This window comes from Dromaius novaehollandiae, chromosome 4 (genome assembly GCF_036370855.1).
Source record: "Dromaius novaehollandiae isolate bDroNov1 chromosome 4, bDroNov1.hap1, whole genome shotgun sequence".
Taxonomy (NCBI): domain Eukaryota; kingdom Metazoa; phylum Chordata; class Aves; order Casuariiformes; family Dromaiidae; genus Dromaius; species Dromaius novaehollandiae.
The window spans coordinates 50342439-50362993 of NC_088101.1; the positions used below are offsets into that span (position 1 = coordinate 50342439).

General features: G+C 35.9%; 1 long non-coding RNA gene across 1 annotated transcript in view; it reads left to right on the plus strand.

Annotated features, from left to right (window-relative positions):
• Positions 1 to 20555, plus strand: part of LOC135328392 (uncharacterized) — a 55846-nt gene that overhangs the window by 573 nt on the left and 34718 nt on the right. The window contains exons 2-3 of the long non-coding RNA XR_010389224.1: positions 659 to 734; positions 18287 to 18316. This is a non-coding gene — a long non-coding RNA (uncharacterized LOC135328392). The remainder of the gene's footprint in view (positions 1 to 658; positions 735 to 18286; positions 18317 to 20555) is intronic.

The following is a 20555-nucleotide window of genomic DNA, read 5'->3' on the forward strand; positions in this document are numbered from 1 at the left end:
TATAGCAAAGAAACTAAAGCTTTTCTGAAGACTGATGAAGATTTCCATATTTTCAAAGTTGAATGCAAGTGAAGCTGCTTTTACTGTAGCTTTCATGTGGTTCAATTTGCAGTCTCTGTTGCTAGGCAGGTTAGTTTCTTCGACCTCTACCTGGCCTATTCCAGCTGTAACAGCTGCATATTCTAACTCACTGTCTACATTTTACATACCCTGATTTTAGTTTGTTCATCTTACTAGCTTTGTCTCTGTGTATAACAGACCTATCCCCATCAATACATTCAGACATATTACCTGTGCTAACAAAACATAAATTGAGCAGTTGTCTCCATCCTTGAGATAATGTCATGAACTCAATTAACCCTCACTGTATAAAGAAAAAAACGCATCTATCTGAACATTAAGTAATATTTGGACATTAAATATTATTTGAATTTGTTTCTGACACGCTCGTCTCAGTAGTTTTGAACAGGCTTTATTTTGGTTTTGATTGTGTATATATCTGGCTCTACTGATGGCAACTGTAGGACTGCTTAAAAAATCAGTATTTTCATTTCACACTTTTGTAGGTATTCTACTAATACTCTTTATACAAGAATGATCCAGATGGTGTCTTTCTCTCAAGGTGAAATTGTGTCCTTTCAACTTCCTTCCCACTCAGTTTCCTTCAGCTCTGACTCATAATCATCAGAAAAAGATGCCATGTAACCTACTGTCACATTCTGAACAAAAATGAGGTAAGACAAATTTTTGTTTTACTCACACTGGAGAAACTTTATTGTTATTAATAGATTTAACTCCCTTTCTCCCCAAAAAAGTTTTATAGAAAAAAACATATATTGACTTCCAAAGCACATGGAAACAAAGGAATACCAAGGGGCCTGAAGGCAATTGTATAGCTATAAGTATCCTTGCATAATTAAGGAAAGGTGGTGAGGTTACAGTTACTACTGGACTACTGGTCAGGTAGAAAACAGGTTCCTTTTACACATAGGGGAAAGGTCTAAATGAATGCAATGTCTACGCATTACCTACCACACAGCCTTCTCACTGGCTGCTGCAATTGCTGATGATGTGGTAGTGATAATGCTGTGATTGAGCAGGAAATCCAAAGCTGGTAAATGTTAAGTGATGCACATGTGGGAGAAACTGAGCACCCACTTCTATATTGATAGAGTCATAGAATCGTTCTGGTTGGAAGGGACCTTAGGAGGTGTCCGATTCAACCACCCCCTCAAAGGAAGGTCAGCTATGAGATCATAGGTCAGCTGTGAAAACAGTCATTCAGAGTCACTGTCCAAATCATCCAGTCATTTTTCTTGCCTGTTAAATGTTCAAAGCAGGATTCATTGTTCTGTTGTTCCTCTCTGGATTCCAGGATTGTGCTTCTATTGTCAAACAGAATGTTGTGTTCTACAGAATTACTGTTGTCAAAATGGTCTGATACAACATTGCAGTTTTAAAACATGTATACTGAAACTTTTCCCAATCTTGTATCGAATGTATAGGATTTCATGCCATGATTTCCACATTCTCATTTCTATATGGGGTTGTATTATATTCATTTTTTAAAAATTCATCATGAATTCCCTAGCAGAAAGCATGTATTTGCTACTGTTTTAGTTCAATGAAAGATTGCCTATTCGTGTCTACAAGCATTTCTTTTTAAAGTACATTTGGACCTGTATATATGGTACCTAAATCCTTGTTAGGCCTCAAGCGTTAAAGCATTTTAACAAAATTTAAGCAGCTGAAATATCTGTAACTTAATATTCACAAAAATGGAAAAGCTGCAAGGAGCTCTGATGTGACATAAAGTGTAATTTCGCTCTATTTCTGCTTTCACCAACTATATTGTCATTTCCAGCATCTTCAGTGCAATGGATGCCAGTCAATGCCATTGATAAATAGTTGTATTTAAAATATAAAAATGAAGGTAGCCTCAGTCTGCATATGAAAATGATGGAGTGAAGTATGTCAAATGAAACAAATATTTCAAAATGTGAACTAAATGTTTCTTGGCAACAGAATGTTTGGCTAATGCTGGGGTGTCTATGAAACTTATGCAGCTGTTAAAACAGTACTACTTAGCAGCAGGAGGAAAAGTATGGTAGTAACAAAATGAACATCTCAATAATTGTTGTTTAAACATCCCACAACCATCAGTCACTACTGAAAAAGCAATGCTTTGTTCTGAAAATGGAGCAGCTTCAAATCACAGTTTATTTTCATTAAGATAGCAGCTGCAATCCTCGCAGTATTAAGGTGGACATTATTAGAATTTTATTTTCTTTTAGGTTTTAGATTCACTTGATAATTCGTTTTACAAAAATTACTCAAAACAAGCCACAAATATTTGTTCCGTTCAGGTGAAATTCAGATAACTCCTTTCTTATTCAAATTATCTAATGACAAGAAAACTGTGAATAATTCCAATATTTCGTGTCCAGCACTTTTTATAGTATACATTTTTAGAGTACATACTCTCAAATTACATTTATTTTCCAGGCAGAGACTAAGAAATCTTAGGTCATTTTTTAAGGACTTGAGCTGCTGGAATATCTGCATTTATCTGAGAAGGTATTTGATCACCCATAACTGGAATGAATACTGGGAAAAGTTTTGTTACAGCTCCAATTCAGCCTGGCTAGGATCCAAAAGAAAACATTTTCAACGGACAATTTAATTAATTCTAAATTGGCTTAGCTTAGAGAGCAAAAAGACTTCGGTACATATTTTTGTAAGACATTTTATCTACCTTACCTTCTAGAATTTAGCATAGAATTCTAGCCCTAGGGTACTGGGATAGCTGCCTGTGTAGAACTGCTAAAATTAGAATAGTTCTCATAAAAAGTATAATCTAAATTTATCCACATAATAGTGAGCTTGTGTACCTCTAACTGCCTATCTTGAGATAACTAAATGCAATCCAATTTACTCAGCTGAGAACATTCTGAACATCTTGCCTCTTCAGAGTATTTTAACTTGGGTTAAAAAAAAAAAAGTTGCTTTTGAAATTGAGAGTCTGTTTGACTTCAGAGTAATGCTGTTCTACAGAGTCCTAAAATATATCAGAAGATAATGTGTTTCTATGGATGCTATAAATGTGTTTGCGGTACCAAGACATAAATTTGAGGGGGGTAAAGGGGGCGGGGGTTAACCTGTACGTATTCACTGTTAACAGAGAAGTTGGGATTGGTAACGGAAGCTATCCCTATGTTATTTAAGAAAGTTTGTTTGGTATTTGTTAATATTTCTTCGTACTTGTTTTGTATATCTTAATTAGCCAGAAATAGTATTCAGATGTATTTCTAGAGAACTTAACAGTTCAAGGTTGAAATGGAAAAGCCTTTCTTATCTAACACTGCATCATAAACTCTTCTAGAGTGATACTTACCTTCAGTAAAGTACTGCAATACGTAGATACAGCAAGCTCACTGAAATTTTGATTTTAAATCTGAACTTCCTTCCTGTTACAGGTTTATATTAGCCTGTGTTCAGTATTACTTTGATGTATTGTAAGTATTTTTGATGCTTCAGTTGGTAAGTGACCATATGTAAGTGCATGTATATACAGCAGAACTATCCAGTTGCAGATTACACCTATCAGTCACTCGAATAGCTTCACTTCCAGCATCAGCAGGGAAATGAAGTCATCACAAGGAAAAGCAATAATCTGAGGGTACAGCAAATGTTTCTCCCTAAATACAGAAGTTTCTTGTCATGAACGCTAATCTCTTCTTTCATTAGAGGAATATTTTGCCTCGGACTGTTACCCTCCCTCTTCAGGTCATATTTTCAGGCATTTCTAAGCCTGCAAAGAGCCTCTGTCAGAAGGATGTATATAGCTTGAAAGTATAAAGCAATTATTTTATGGCTGACGCACACACAGATAGCTGGGATTTAACAAGCTTCTAGGCTAAGTGCTAATATGCTCTCCATCATGATAAGACATACCAAGTCTCTGCTGGCCAGGCAGGCACTAGTCAGGAGGGGAAGGGCAACCTCCACTGCCCCTGGAGCAGATCCTCTCACTGACTCCCTGTTTTGCTCACTCAGGATTTTTTACCATTTCACACCAGTTTTCCTCTTGAAACCCCGAGCTACTAATGATCCCAGTCCCCGCAATCCTACCCTCTTGAAACCCCGAGCTACTAATGATCCCAGTCCCCGCAATCCTACCCTATCTGCAATTTTATTTTTCTTATCTTGAGTACCTCTACTCTACAGACTTCCTTTCAACATAGCAGTTTCCTTAGAGGTCTGAGCCAAGGTTACGCAGCTGAGGCATGTCCAAGCCAGGCACTGGATCCTGCACAGGCAGCTGGACCCTGGGAGGCTGAGGAGGTGGTTACAGAAGGGGGTCACAGAGAGAGATGGTTACAGATGCAATTCAATTCATGACAAAAGACAGCAGAAAAAACAGGCCTGACCTAGAAAGGTTTTCTCATCCTCACTGAATCCAGTTTTACACGTTCCAAATTCTCAAACCAATCAATACTAACAGTCCTCATCTTGTTGTCATCTACCCATGCACACAAACTCAAACTCTTTCAAATTCAAGAAACACCTTGCCTGCAGGCCCAAACCCTAGGTTTTGACACAGTTGATCCATGATCTGTTATTGGATTCTGTTATTTCTGTTTCAAATACTACTCTGTGCACTGCTGTACAAAGGAAATACAGAGATTAAAGTCTATATGGGAAATAATTTTCTTTCCCTTCAGAGAAGAGAAAGAGAAAATACTCTTGTTCTCTGCTCTCCATATGGCAAAGAAAGGTGGTTTGGAAGTAATGAGATCTTCCATCCTTTCACCTCTTTCACCTGTAATAGGAGGTGGGGACAAATGGAAATTTTTTTCTCTTTCTCTTGGCAGAGTGTCAGAGTCATCTCTCAGATAACTATATATGTGGAGTTGCTGGAGCTGCATAAACACATCATTGTATTTCTGGTTAAAAATCTTCTAGATAGTAAAAGGCCAGCAGTTTATTGTCTCCTACTTATTTGTACTGTATACATTCTCAAAATCTGATGAAAATTTGCCTGTGAGGAGGAGTTTAGTAGAGGGGATGTAAGTGGGTCACATTCCCCAAAACAGAGTTTAAAAGAGTAACCTTAATACAGTCAGGTAATTTTCATGCTGATTTACTGTAGTCAATACAGGAGAAAAATGAACACTATATCTTGGATACACATGCCTGTCTGAGCTCTAAAACACCATACCAGAGCATTGTCAGCAGCACCAGGAATGAGGACTTCTGCCTACTTAATAGCACTTGGATTTGCACTTGCTACAAAACGGAAGAGTCGGAATGTGGTCTAGAGACTGAAGGAACTTTGTACAACTATTGTGTAGTTAAATTATGTTCATTAGATAGGAAGCAATTTTGTTTGTTTGCAGGAGTATCTAAGAATACAAATGAACTACCACAACAGACCAATTATCCTTCCATAGCTTACCCTTCCCAGTATTAGCAAATGCCAGACACTTCAGACAAAGACAGTTGTGCAGACAGTACTTTCCCAGAGGGAGACAGCAACTTCAGTTCACGTGTTTAGTTCTTCTTACAGACAATCAAATAATTATTGTATTACCCTTTATTTTATGTCCATCCAATTAGGGTTGGTTTGGACATGAATAAGTGATTATTGACCAAATCAATAGTCTTAGCCATGTTACAGTGCACATAAAATAGTTACAAGAATAAAATCAGTTGTTACGTTAACCACTTGGAAAGAATGGTCAGGCTAAACATTGAACTAACATTGCCTCATTAGGTTATATTCAGATTAAGAAGTAGACAGGAACAAAAGGAAGTATTTTTTTTTAAAATTAGTCCTCCATTTCCTTTCCACACTTCAGATTAATTAGAATTTACCACTAAAAGAGCCAGACAGTACAATTAAGTTTTACAGCAACCATATTAAAGTTTTTAAAAACTGAGCTTCTCCTTCCCCATAAATCCCAGCGGTACTTAAAATTAAATTAGGCTTTGTCATCTGAAATAACAGAATGAGATACATAATATGCCATACACTGTCTGGTACAGGAACCCAGTTAATCAAGAAAGTGACCTAGCATATTGCTACTTCAAAAATACAGCAGCAGTACAGCACTATTCATATATCTGGAAACACTTCTCTAGAGTGAATGTTTGTAGTTAAGAGTTATTTCATGTTCCTTATCCCTGACATCAGCACTGAACTAGAGCAGAGTGACTAATGTGTGACAAATAAGTTATAGGGTGGATATCACCTCTTCTTTTCCCCCTCCTCGCTGGATGTCCATGAAGTGGTGAGGTTTCTTCCACAGGTAGTAGATGCTAATTAGAATGTGAATCATTTCCCTCTGTGATTTTCTATTCTGAACTGTTTCCCCAAAGCCTGGGTTGTATTTGGAGTTGACATCTCTTCTCTTCATGAAGATAACTATTAGAGTGTCAGTATATTTCACAAATAGTTTCCAAATAAATAACTAGTGAGCAGAAGTATTTAGAAACCTGGAAGTCATATTTGGCTTGGGTGTTTTTCTGAGAGAATCTTTTGGTTAAACACTAGGTTGTTTACCATACCAAGTGAGACAAATCTGTTTGCTTGCATCTTTGTTATTTATAGTGGCCTATAGTTTCTCTGGACTAACTTCATAAAGTTGCTGGAGTATTCCCTGACCTCTACAGCAGGAAAAACACAGTTAAAGGAAAAGGCTGAGCTAAAATGATGAGCCCAAGGCAGTCAATAGGAAGCGCTCTAAGAAAAATTCCCCTCACAGCCTACTCCCCTCTGGGATGTGGGTGACGTCACCTGGTGATAGAGAACTTTATGTATTCTTTCATAAAGAAAGGGAGAAACATCATATTTTTCTTTCAAAATATAACCAGAAAAAGATTATGGGGACAATGCAGCCCCTGACACCATTCATCATATCAAAAGGTCAAAATCTAGAGCTGCTCCTTTCTCCATTGAGATATTTCACACCTCACAGGAGAGTAACCTACTTTTCAGGCTAAATTATTCAGAAGCAGAGAGGTTTGAGATAAATAGTCTCCTGTTATTCAATTAATATTCAATTGATTAAGCTATTCAGTTAATATTAACTTAGGCATGTAGAGATCCGAATGAGATTTAGGCATGATACAACTGTGCTGGCCTGTTTGTCAGAAGTAAGCCTGGGGTATGTCTCAGTATGCCCAGAAATAAAACTTAAAGCATCTGGACAAATGTAGTGGTGCAAATAGTGGTGTCTACAAACCTGAAACAAAGCAAGGGCTTTGGTAAATAACTGGATCTGAAAATCGAAAACGAGTTAGGAGAGAGAATCTGAATCTTTAACCATCTCCAGCTGTAAGTGCTATTAAGGTAGCATTTCGACTTTTACATTCTCATGTGTTTGTGGGTTTTTTTCTAAATCACTAACAACTCTTGTGATTTTTCTAAATCACTAACTCCTGTGATTTTAGGCATGGCATTTTTCTGGCAAATGCTTTCCAAGCTTTTAGCGTTGTGCAACTATGCATGTCCAGCACTGCCACAATACCCACTGAGCTGACTATCTGGGCACTTTTCTTATATCTCCAGGTTGTCAGAAAATAAGCACCCAGATCCTGCATTCCTTCAACGTCAGTTTGCTATGCATGCTTAAAAAAGCAAGTAGATCACTATGTCTTGGAGTTTCCCTTGGCACTAATGCAAAATAATACCAGAGCACAGTGAAAGTTAGTTGCTTAGGAGCTGTTAATGTAAAATTTCCCCAAAAGTCTTTGTAAAAGGACATTTGTTTGTAACTCAGGTCCTAAATATTTTAGAGAGTCTTGCAGAGTAAGTTTTCCAGACTTCACACTGGATGAGTGAAATAACAGTCAAAAAACTGCAGGGATTCAGTTTGTTTGGTTCCTCACAATGACATTATAGTTCAGGCAGATGCAGATACCTGACTGTCGTATGTGGAAAATTAGAGATTTTGCTCATGTGTTACATATTTGTCCAATTCCATAATTTCAAGCACAAACAATTTGACCCAGCCAGCTCTCCTGTTAATAAAACATCGGGAGAAAAGCACTAATAATTGGTATTAAAATTTAACGAAACAATGTATGCCAGTTCCTGTTTTGACAAGAAGAATATATGCATCTTTGTTTCCATTCATTTTAGTATGAATACTTGACACTTCATAGATTATGGATTTTTTTTTAAACAGTTAATATCTATCATCCCTGAAATTATATTTAGCTTATGGCAGCTGACATGTCTCTCAGGTTTTGCAGTAGCTGTTTTCATTTCTGTGCTCTCTACGATGGATGTCAATGTATGATCAGCAATACAGCGCCTTCAAAAGAGCCATGAACAAGCACTTAGGAACTCAATGAAAGATTACACCATTTTCTAGTGGATAGAGTGCTTAACTCCATTAGTGCCATAGGTTGATTAAATCATCCTACATCACATTTCAAATGCACTGCAACCAGTTAAGTCAGCCCCGTGGTGCTCAATACATCTTTACTTTTCTATGGTCATAAAGATGTTGGGAACAAATTTATGAGATAGCCTATAAGTGAAATGACTTATTGTGCTATAGTTATGCTTAACACAGGTTTGCAAAAATAAAAGGGATTAAAACATCTCTAATCAGGTGGGGTTTTTTGTAGGGAAAATCACTGTAAAAGAAAGTCTTAATTGCACACTTCAGATGGTTTTTCCTAACTACAGCAGGAAAGTGAAGGACTGTGTAAACCAACCAACTGGAACAGAGAAAGAAATAAGCTACATTCATTTTCAGTCAGGTCCCCATTGTAGCAATATCTCCTTGTAACTTTAATAGTTCACCTGAATGACAGTATCAGCAAGACACAGAAAAGGATGAATCTGATCCCTGGTGTAACATCCATCTAGATCCGTCTAGCTGGCACATTTCAAAAGTACTTGATTATTCAGTCGTTCAATTTATTTCCACATTTCTAACCCCACACAGATACTATACTGGTATCAGAGAAATTACTGAATGCTTTCAGCAGTATCTCCAGGATTCATCATGTGTTCACAATGTTATTTATCACTGGTTCCTGAAGGAATTAAAAAATATGAGTCACATCTGTACACACCAGACACCAAAGACCAAAAGGTCGGCATTAAGAAATGTGAAGTTTTCTGACAAAAAAAAAATTCTTACATTCAAAAATTGAGTTTTTATGTGGGCTAGAAATATTTTTTCTCTCTGCTGTCTCTCATCTCTTGAAATTTTGCAAAAATCAGTACAGAATCAACTTATAAAATATATCAGAACAATGGACCTATGCTGCTTGAAACAAGAATAGAATAAATGTTCTTTTGTTCCCAGAATCACTACCGTTTTATTAACAATCTTTCAAAATTATTCTACTACTTTTTGAGGGCTTTGCAGTAGGATCACTGGAATATACTGTGTGCAGGCTTTTTGTTCACCATGTTATTTAATCTTACTTTGACTGAAACTGGAAGACCCATTGGTTAAAATACCATTTGTTTGATTCACACAAATGCATTTGTTACACTAGTACTTTTGGTTTTCATAAGTAAAAGTTTGTTACCTCTAAGGCCTTAGTCTAGAGTGTAACCCTTTGTACTATATTCCATTGCTCTGTATTTCGGTAGAGATGTTTAGTAGGGAGATCTTATGCATGGATCACATTAGACTGTACCCAGAACTCTGAAATTCACAACTAGGAAGCATTAGATATATCATTTTAAACATTAAGAGCAGAAACAAAAAGGACTGTGAAATATACAGGAAGGTGAAAGAGGTGTGGCTTTATATACCTAACACTGTCAAGGTCAAATCCTACTAACATTCAAACTGAGTTCCGTGAACCCAACATTTCAGCTATGGTATTTTCCATCTCTAATTCCTATAATTCTATTTAAATATTATTTGGAGCAGACAAATAGAAAAAAACATCATGTGAACTGATGCTAATTCCTGTGTCCTGTTGTTACATGTAGTGAGTACATGTAATAATTTCCCAGATACGTGGTTGCCTTGACAGTAGTGGGACGTAGCAGTATAACGCCTAATGATATTATTGCATGACATATGAGAGGACACAGGAAGGTGCCTGATGAACACAGAAGAACCAGCACCAAAAAAAGGACATTTCCATGTTCTGTTTAAGTAATATTATGTAAGTAGTGTGTAAGGAGCAGAGTATAAGGAGTTCTTGATGTCAACTGAGAATGCTGGAAAGTATTTTCTCATTGTGGAGGTGGGGTTTCATTCAGCCTACCATTTTCCTAGTGATTTTCCTGTTTTTATAACTGGAGGTGGACAAATTAATGTGCTGCAGAGGTAGTGATGGTTTCAGGGAAAGAGTTCTTTAGTTCATTATTTATGGTTTGCACAATGGGCCAGGAGAGAGAAGGAAGGAGAGAACTTGCATACTAAAATCAATACAAATAATAATAGCCTCTTACAAGAGAAGCCTCAGGGGTTGAATACTCTAGGTTCCTTTTTTACATAAATGATCTCAGTGGATTATTGTTTCAATGTTTTGCTCTGTCAGTCATAGTCAGCTACCAGCTCTCTTTTTGTCCCATGGAAATCTTCTGACTTCGATGTGCCAAAGTAAAGCAAAATTACACAGCAGCAGGTAGCCCTTGGTGGCTTCACTGACTCTTCAGCAGACCAATATTGCAGCTGAAACAGAAATCCATGCTGTTCGTGGGCTCTTTTTCAGGCACTTACCCTGTCAATCAGTGCTTAAGTGGCCAAATGTGTTCCAACATTATATTTGAACTTTCCCATTCCAGAGCAGCTTGTGGCTGTGGCTCAATTATTTGTTGTGTTTTATCTTCACTTATTTTTAGTGAGCGAAACACACCAATAAATAAAAATATTCATTTGGGCCACAAGAACATTCATATTTGATAACACTACTGTCAATTTAATAGGAATGTGCATTAGGATTCTGCAGGATTCTGAATATCTTGATATTTGCTAAACCAAAGACATTGAAGTATGTCTGTATTTTTAGTATGTGCATATAATAACAATATATAGTGCCTATATTTTTCCGCAGACCTTTTTTTGCCTGAGCAACCCACTTATTTATATTATTTTACTTCATATTGTATTCTCTACAGAGAAAGAATGACAATATTTCATACTTCGTTAGCATCACCATAGTAGACTTTTTGTTATTAGCCATCTTTATTTGTCTGCATAAATATTCAGTGAAATATATTCAAATTATTTCATAATGTTTAGAATTTTTATATGTCTATAATTATACTCGGAATAAAATCTTTCATAAAATAAATTATCTCTCTGTTTAAAAAAAAATTAACGCTGGTCACTGAATTATTCACTACCTATAGAGAATGTATTACAGTTTCTGTTTTTTACATTTCTGTATTACTATTTTAATAAAACAATAGCATTATTTTGCAGTCAGAGGCATATTTTCATTGAATCTCCTGAGTTTTCATTCTCTTTTATACTCATATAATTTAGAAACCTGAGAGAGGAGTTAAGAGATCTGCAATTTCTGCAATTTCTGGGTCTTAGAAAGAAGTTAAACAGTTAGCATTTTGACTCATTTTTGACAAGCAAAGAGTTGTTTTCTTTCCATGGGTCATTTCGTGACAGCACAGAAGTGGTGGGCCATATGCAACCGTAGCAGTTTTACAAACCTATCTCAGAAGAAAATGGAGGGAACAGTAGAGGTTTACCACCAAAAAAGAAACTTCACTGAAAGACAATGAAAAAACAGTCTTACTGTATCACACACTTGTGTGTACTCACATAGTGTTACTTCTTTAAGACCACATCAGATAGAAAAATAGCAAAGTTTATTACCAGAAGCTACACAGTGAAACTAAAATGTGGAGAAAGACCAAATATCAAACACATTTAGGTACTTAATGCCTAGTTCCTCAAAGCTGTATTAATGCCTAATTTCCATTACAAGCAGTACCTTAAAAGCAAAAGCACATCCTTAGAGCAACAGAGGTCCTTATATTTTCTGTGTATTTTCTTCCTACATATTTTCTTCCTAACAAAAGTCCCTGTTTATTTTTAGAAAAAAAGGAACCTTTCTGGTGACCTTCTTATCATTGTTACATGACAGACTCAATGTTAATGGAGGTTTATGTTCAGTGACTGCTTTGGCAGAAGTACGTATGACTTTTCAGACTTTTGTACACTATTACCATGTTTTATGCATGCAATATCTATTTTTTCCTTGATATTTAATGTCTTTTCCACTTACCAAGTTCCTTTTCTCATGCAACATAGTCCATGGTACATTTACAGTCATGTTAGACATTCTGTGTTGTGTACACTGATCACAGTCACTAATGTTGTCACAAACCTTTTCTGTCCAGCACAGTTTGTAATTTACAGTTATATACTGTGTCAGATTATTGATACTTATGTATTGGTTTGCACTTTATGAGAAATCCAGTTTGTCATGCTCTATATAATACTGTGGAAGTTCTATGTATAAACCAGTATAAGGTAATGCCATTTTTTCTCTGACTTAGTGGTGACTTTAAAAGTAGGAAAAATAGCATTAATTCTCACAGAGATGATTTCAGCCAAGATAAAAGTAACAACTATTACTGTAACTTAATTGAAGTACCAGCTAATTGCCTTTCTTTTCATTTAAAGCCCCTACTAACACCTTTACCACAATAAATACAGATTTTTTTTGTCCAGGGCTTTTTTTTTAATCTTTAAACAAAAAGTGATACTAATTTACCTCATTCTAAGATTGGAATAAAGAATATGGAAAGCTTTTTTAATAATAGTAATATTGCTATTAAACTTTTTTGTACTCTTTTTGCAGTAAATTTGCATAGCCATGTCTTCTCATATTGTCATCTCATTTTCTAAATCTGTAACACTTTGGGCTTGTCAGAGAGGAATTTTGGGGAGAGATAGCCTCAAGAATAGAACTGCATCACTCACTAAGATGTACTTACTAAGCAGAATTGTATGGTGAAGAGCGATTTCTCTTTTATCACACGCACACATGTTCACACGCATGACGTGTAAAGAACATGCTCACACCAGTCAATGCTTCTAGTCCAGTTGTGACCAGCACCATGGGCTTGGGGGAACAGGACCCTCACTCCAGCTGGTCAAGGTATCTGAGTCCTTGCGAGCACTTGTATCAGTTCTACCTTGGGCTTAACCTTCAGTGCATTGCTGAACATCTGCAGATGTATATCCTCCTACCCAGAGCTATTATTTTCATTATGTATTATTTCCAGGTTAGATGGTCAGCATACATTGCCAATGGCCTTGATGGTCACATCACCCCAGGCCAGTCTCTTTGATTTTTCCCTTATTTAAAGCCAATTAATTGTCATTACTTGGGTCAATATCACCTTCTTAACCATTATGCTGATACTTTCTATAGTAATTTTTTTATTATAATTTTTCATTTCTCATTCAGCATCTTTCAAAAATTAAATCTTTACTGAAATGTCTGCATAAACCGGTTCATATTTTGTATATCTGCAAAAGTAATTAATAACAAAGCATTGTGGCTTACCAGCTATGAATCTCAAACATTCTGCAGTATAGCTAAGTATGGCATGACCTTCCTCTCTGGTGGCCTATGCGCAGAATAGCTGCTAGGTGCCAGCTTGGAACTATTATTTGCACCTCTCCCCCTCCCAGCACCATGTATGAGGTGAAGAAACAGCTGCTTAGAGCATAATTTTGGTGGAAGTCACTTGTGCAGACGCTTCACCCTATTTTGACCAATTCTGAGGCACCTATGGAGTAATATTTCCAGGTGAGGTTCACCTCCAGCAATTGTCCAGAGATACCTAAAAGACATAAGAGTCTTGTCAAAGCTCATTACAAGTGCTGTAAAACATTTCATATTCAACTGTGCTTAGCAGACAGATGTTTTTTCCCTGCAAGGACTTACCTAGTGGTCAGACACAGTTTGCTAAACATATGAAGTAAAATGGAGAGTAGTGCCATACTGATTATACTCATCGATTGCATTAGGCTCTGCTCAGTCCTCAGCTATTAATGATGCAGTCCTCCATGCATGGGTTTTCCGTGGGCCTGCAACAACCCTGGGTGAAGCACCTACAGCAGATACTGTAGTCTGGGCTTGGGGTTCATGAAGGCAGCAAACACAGTTGGGCTGCTGCCCAAAACCTAATGATAAAGTATGCAAGTATCAATATTTAGGGAAAAATCTATATAATTGAAGGGTAATGTATTTTGTGCACCGACAATCTTTACTTTTACATTTTCAGCATTCAATGAATATAAGATTCATGTGGGTTAGGGCCTTTCATGCTCTCTTGATGACAACACAAAAGATGGTCATGTGCCGATTTTTTACTACAAGAAGAAAGAGCATTAAATATTGTGCTGTATCTTCTGAGAGAGCGTATTTTAGTGTAAAGTAGTATGCAAAACAATTTTTCTGCCTCAGAAATTTTGAGATTTATTTGTTTCCATTTTTGTTAGAGATAGATGAACAGATCAACTGAAACACTCGATAAATGAGGCTATTCAGTAACCTCATGGAGCTGGTTTTAATTTTGTTGGGTTTTGTGCAACTACACATGAATGGAACTATGAAGATAGCAGCCCTTGTTGTCCCTTCAGTGATCATTTGTTCTGATATCTATAAGATATTGAGCACCTAACAACTAATAAGCTGAGCAGCATTCTCATTTAGTCAATAATATCTTTTTAGAAAAATAAACATGTTAGACGAATTGACTCTATTAAGTTTTGCCCTTAACTAGCCTGCTTGTATGTTTTCTTCCTGCCTCACTGTCTCTGTCCTCCTGCTTTCACTCGGGTTATTTCAGATAAGATTTTATACTCTGGGAAAATGTCTTCATTTCCACAAAGCAGCTCACATAATGAATCTGTAATCCTAAATGCAGCTGCTTATTATTATTTAAATAATAAAATAGATTTATACTGATACAGTAAGTTTAAGCAAGAGCAGCTTAGTGCTGTATATAATATTTCTTATTTTCACTTATTATTCCTATTCCTTGTAACAGGGCTTATAGTGTGTGGAAGAAAGGTGAGCAATGAGAAAGAGTGGAGGTAGGATGATGTATTGGAAGCCCTCATCTGGGCTTTTGTAAATTGGCATTTATTGTGACAGTTACCTGTGATTGAAGAGGACTGAATTCAGGGACCCAAGCTGTCCCTTCCAGTCTAGTGTTACTATGTTTTCTACATACAGATGTAGAACTATAAATTACTAGTGTTTGGATCCTGCGTACTCTGTACCTCAAAGGTAGTAGTGTCTGCCCCAAAAATGTGTCAGAGTCACAATTGCATGTGTACAGGAATTTTATACTCTTCCCCCCTTTTGTTTTTTTATACCTTCCCCAGAGAGCATCCTTTTTGAGATTTCTTCCTCAGTTTTTACATGAATTCTCTATTCTTTCATAATTGTTTCACTTTCAAATTAAAATTTTCTCTCTCCATTTTTAAATATGCTACTTAAAAATGCATAAACAATGAGATCTGTCTAATCATGATCTTATATGGATGATTTAACACAAAAATATAAAAAATGGACAAGAAATATGAAAAAAATTTAAAAAATGAAATTGAATAAGTAATATGATGTGCTCTTCTGAGCTAGGACAAAAAGAAAATGAACCAGTAGACATATGGCTATAAGGTGGAATGATTGGATGTCTCTCCATAAGAACTTTACAATAGTCTTGCTATTTTTTGAGTTGCAGACAGTTAATAATATAAAAAATTTAGTTTTGTTGCTGCTTTTCTCCAAGTGTCAACAGTATCCATATCTAATTTGAGCCAGTCTGTAAAGTTCTACATTGAATTCTTTCTAAATGATAAAGTGTCACTTGTCATGACATTAGAAGGCTGCTAACAAAGAAACTGTATAACAGTTCTTTCTCATGCAGCTCTCAGCTTTTGTGAGTCATTGAATTTAGAGGAAGATGAATTCTAGAAGCAGGCACTGGAATTTACAGCTCTTAAAAAAAAAAAAAAAAGCCATTCAAACAGTTGTTTAGATTTCTATACAGTCTGTTTGCTCAACCTTGCAAAGTTTGAAGTTCATCCTTGCTTCAGTTAGAAAGCTGCAGACATGCCATTTAAAATTGCTTTTTTAAACCCCCACCAAGACTTCAATAGGCTTTTATGATATCCTTTGTAACATGTTGAAATTAAAGAAGATAAATGACAATACTGAACTATTTCATTTACTGAGATAGTAAATTCCTGAATGGATTGTTTTTCCCTGCTGTTATTGCTTTTTGTTTAGCACAGTGAACATGGTGTAAGAAGCACTACTCTTATAAGCACATCATTTAAATCACACATAAAGCATATTCTTTTTCAAGATAAAAAATCAAATTCAGCTCTTTGACTGAAAAATGTATTAATTAGTTATGATATCATTGCAATCATTTATAAATATTTGCGAGCTTTTTTTAATTTTAATTCAAAACATAATACAAAGTGTGCAAAACATTCTAATGCATCACACTTTACATGACCGCTACAGTTTATAAAGCCCCAAACAGTCTTCAGAATAAAAATCTTTATTGTCTAGCATTTGTGAATATTGTTTCTTTGTTCCTGCCCCTTCTGCCGGTCAAGTTACACCAGGCAACATTTAGGTGTGCATAGTTTTTCCTGAAAATTACATTAAAGCATTATGAAGTTCTAAATAATGCTCAAGCATAATTAGCAGAGTTATATTTACTCATTCTAAAGACAATTTTAATTAAAAGAAAAACAGCACATTTGAAAAAAAAGTCATTAGAATGCAGTGGATATCATATTTGAAAAGGCAAAACAGTAGCTTAATGGAATCAGTGTTCAATATTTGTAATCATTTACCTTGAAGACAGAAAGCCTACATTTCAAATTAGGCTGAATATTATACACAATCATCTTTGAAGTTCTATGTTGTGTTCCCTCAAGCTCTGCCATAATAAGCTCTTCTAGTCCCCATTTCAAAAAGTCAGTGTTATTGAAGTAAGGTAGAGTTTTGCTTAGGTAACAAAGAGCTGGGCTAATGAACTGATACAATAGCTCATGTCTGCAAGTCCTTTGTGAAAGCAGAAGGAGCAACTACATAACTTAAATATCTAACCTATTTTCAGATAAAAAAACAAATTTTGCTCAAGCCCACCTGCTTCCCCACAACCATCAACATTTTCTGACAAAAACTTCAATTATATCATGATCCAATTACACCAGTTATTACAAAAACATTCTCCTTGACTTTATTTATGATGAAACTTTACAAATAATTATTAAAAAAAGCAAATAGCTTTTAGGAACTAATAAACCAGCTCACATTTTAAAAAGAATATTGAATGAGAATTTCCTGAATACTCAAACGACAAAAACCTATTGACAAGGGGTTACTCAAAATAATTTTTTTTAACTATTGTTTCTGAAAAAGTACTTTCCTGATTAAATTGGAAGCCAGAGAAGCAAAAAGCCTATCTGGAAGAGCTCTAACTCTGCAGTTACATATTTGCAGTAAATCTGCTAAATCTGGACAGTGTTCAAGTACAGTAAGCATCTGAAATAATTACTAGGGCAAGCCCCTCTATTAAGCACTGGTGAAGGCACATCTGGAGTACTGTGTTCAATTTTAGGCTCCCCAGTACAAGAGAGACATGGAGCTACTGGAGCGAGTCCAGTGAAGGGCCACCAAAATGGTTATGGGACTGGAGCATCTCTCATACGAGGAGAGGCCGAGAGAGCTGAGACTGTTCAGCCTGGAGAAGAGAAGGCTTGGAGGGATGTGGGGGGCGGGGGGGGTGGATCTCATAAACGTGTGTAAATACCTTGTGGGAGAGAAAGAGGAAAAGGTAAAAGGATGTGAACCTAGGAGAACTGGAGCGTCATTGTACGTAAACCTACACAACTAGAGTAAAAAATGTGGGATTGAACTATACCTGAATCTGAACCTTCTGTAATGGATACACTTTGAAAAAGGAATCCAACCCATGAAAAAAATTTTATCTGAAAAAAATAAAGGGGAGTAAATATCCTGGCAATGGTGATTATTCTAAACTTTCATATTTTATCATTTACCAATATTACACATGCTAGTTACTGTCTTCCTCACTCTCTCCCCAGCCTTTTATTTCTTTCTCAACCCTCCCATACCAAATCTTCTTCCTTCTATCTTTTACTCTTGTTCTTCCTTTTCAAATATTTATTCTGCGTAATTCGTTAAAAAACTAACTGGATTTTGTCTGCTGTCTATTATAAAAGTATTTACAATTTACCTGTTTACTAAAGTATCTTCTTTTTCTTCCCAGATATATGATGCCCACATTCCTCTACCTCAGGTAAATTCATAACATTTTTTATTATTTTTAAAATTTGTAGTTATTTGTAAATATATGTTATTCAGGGCAGGAAAGCTTGAACACAGAGACAGGGAGGAACTTTGGCAGAATAGATGGTTAAAGTGATCTCATGGAAGGTAAAGGAGACTTCCAACAATTTACCCTCAAGAAGAGTGACTGGGCCCATTTCAGTTATTCAAATACACTCGGGTCTGTGAACTCATAAATACAGTACTTGCAGACTCATTTACACAGTGACTGATTGAGAAAAAACAAAAGACATCCACACAATGTTCATGCAGCTTCCTTCCATGGTTCATCTGTTCATTGTTAGGAAGTGTCTCAATTTAGTGCTTGCAGGCAACTGAAATGCAAAAATATATCAATTTATGCAACCATTCCAAGGAACTTTTCACCAGTTACTTCCAAACAGAATAAACACTTCATATTAGTAATCAAGATGTTTAAAAATAGTTTCCCCTTCCCTTCAATCTTCAGATTTTGAGTTCCAGGTACCTGGGACTCAATTTAGCCAAGCATAAAGCAACTTACATGTTTAAATTACTTTGATGTGATAATGACTGAATGGAGAAGTCTTATTCTGAATTAGGACAAGAAAGAGTTCCTTGCTGGTCTACATTTTGTCATACATGCCGTCTAACAATATCATACATTTTCAGCTGTTACAAGAAATACTAAAATCAGATTTCAATGATGGGCTGCATTTCAAAAAATATTCAGATCTAAGGCAAAAAGTATCTCAAAGCATAAGCAAAATTCTTGGACTAAGCTGAATTATTTTATTCATATGTTCCTCATTAAACCAAGTCCCAAAATGGAAGTGAATTTTGACCCAAAATGGGACATGTGTTTTGTTTTAGAGTCACTGAAAGAGTAACAATAACTGTGGGACACAGATATAGTATATGGATTCATTTGTTAACGTCATAATACAGCTAAGGTATGAAATAAGAATGAGAAATGGCTACAGCCGAAGCTCTGCCTGCAGTTGCAAAAAAACCTCAGCCATAAGGGAAGGAGCATAGAGATGTGGTAAACCCATAGGAGAACACAGCCTTCAACTGCTCAAAGGACAAATATCAGTGCCTGTACCTTGGGGAAGTCTCCTCTGTGCACAGAACATGATGAATCTTCTCATAAAGAGAAATCAGTTAGACTACCCTTTTTCTCAGTAATTTTTAATTTATCTAGGCTTACTGGATGTTTTAGTACCTCTTCCTCCCCCCTGCCATCAGAACAGATTTCATCACAAAAAATATTTAGTCTTCTTTAAAGGCTAAAGAAAACATTTATACACACATGGTTTTACATAATAGATCTTTGGTTCCTGAAATGAATATATATCCTAAAAGCCAAGGATCATAACAAGCCAATAGTTCAAATTCAGTAAGTCATAAGCACTGTACTTTTTAAAGCAGATATTTTCCATGTGAAGAATTGTATCCAGTTGTATCTGCAGGCAAAATACAGCAAGCTCTAAGGTAAAACACAGCAGCTAACGGTCCATAATAACAGTGTAAGAGATCTCTAGAAGTACAGAAAAAAAAATAGCCAACTAGAAACAAATTTGCTTATAAACTACAGTCATGAGCATAATGTAAAAAATTACATTAGATTGAATATAGACTAAAAATATGTAATTTTTCAAACATGAAAAATGAGGACTTTAGGGCTAAAACTTCAGTTGTTATGATATGTTTCAAGTAATCTCTTATGGCAAGAGGTCATCTTGATTTTAGCTGGGTAATCAAGGAGATACCATCTTTAAGACTTCTCTTGTCCTAACAGCATGTAAGCATAGTAGCTTGGAAATGTTATTTTCTTGTTTAAATTTAATCCATTTCTTGGTATACCATTCTTATTATCTTTTGTAGTCTTAAATCCTATAAGCATCAGTTTGTATTTTCTTTCTTGAAATTTGTGATCTAAGAAACAGAAGCAGTTCTGAATGTTGGACTCTGCTATCCATTGTGCTATATCTGCCTATAACTCAGATGAGCAAAACAAGGATAACCTCCTTATAAGAAGTGCTTGAGCTACATGTACAAGAACAGATCATCTTTGTCTTTGTAACTTGTCCTCTGATCATCTTATTAATAAAATTCTGTAAAAAATACATTATACAAGTGATCAATAACGCTTCACAGCTAGTTTAGGAGATGAGGTGAGCTTTCCTTTATGAGTGCAAAAATTTAGTAGATTAGTTGTGTCGTATACA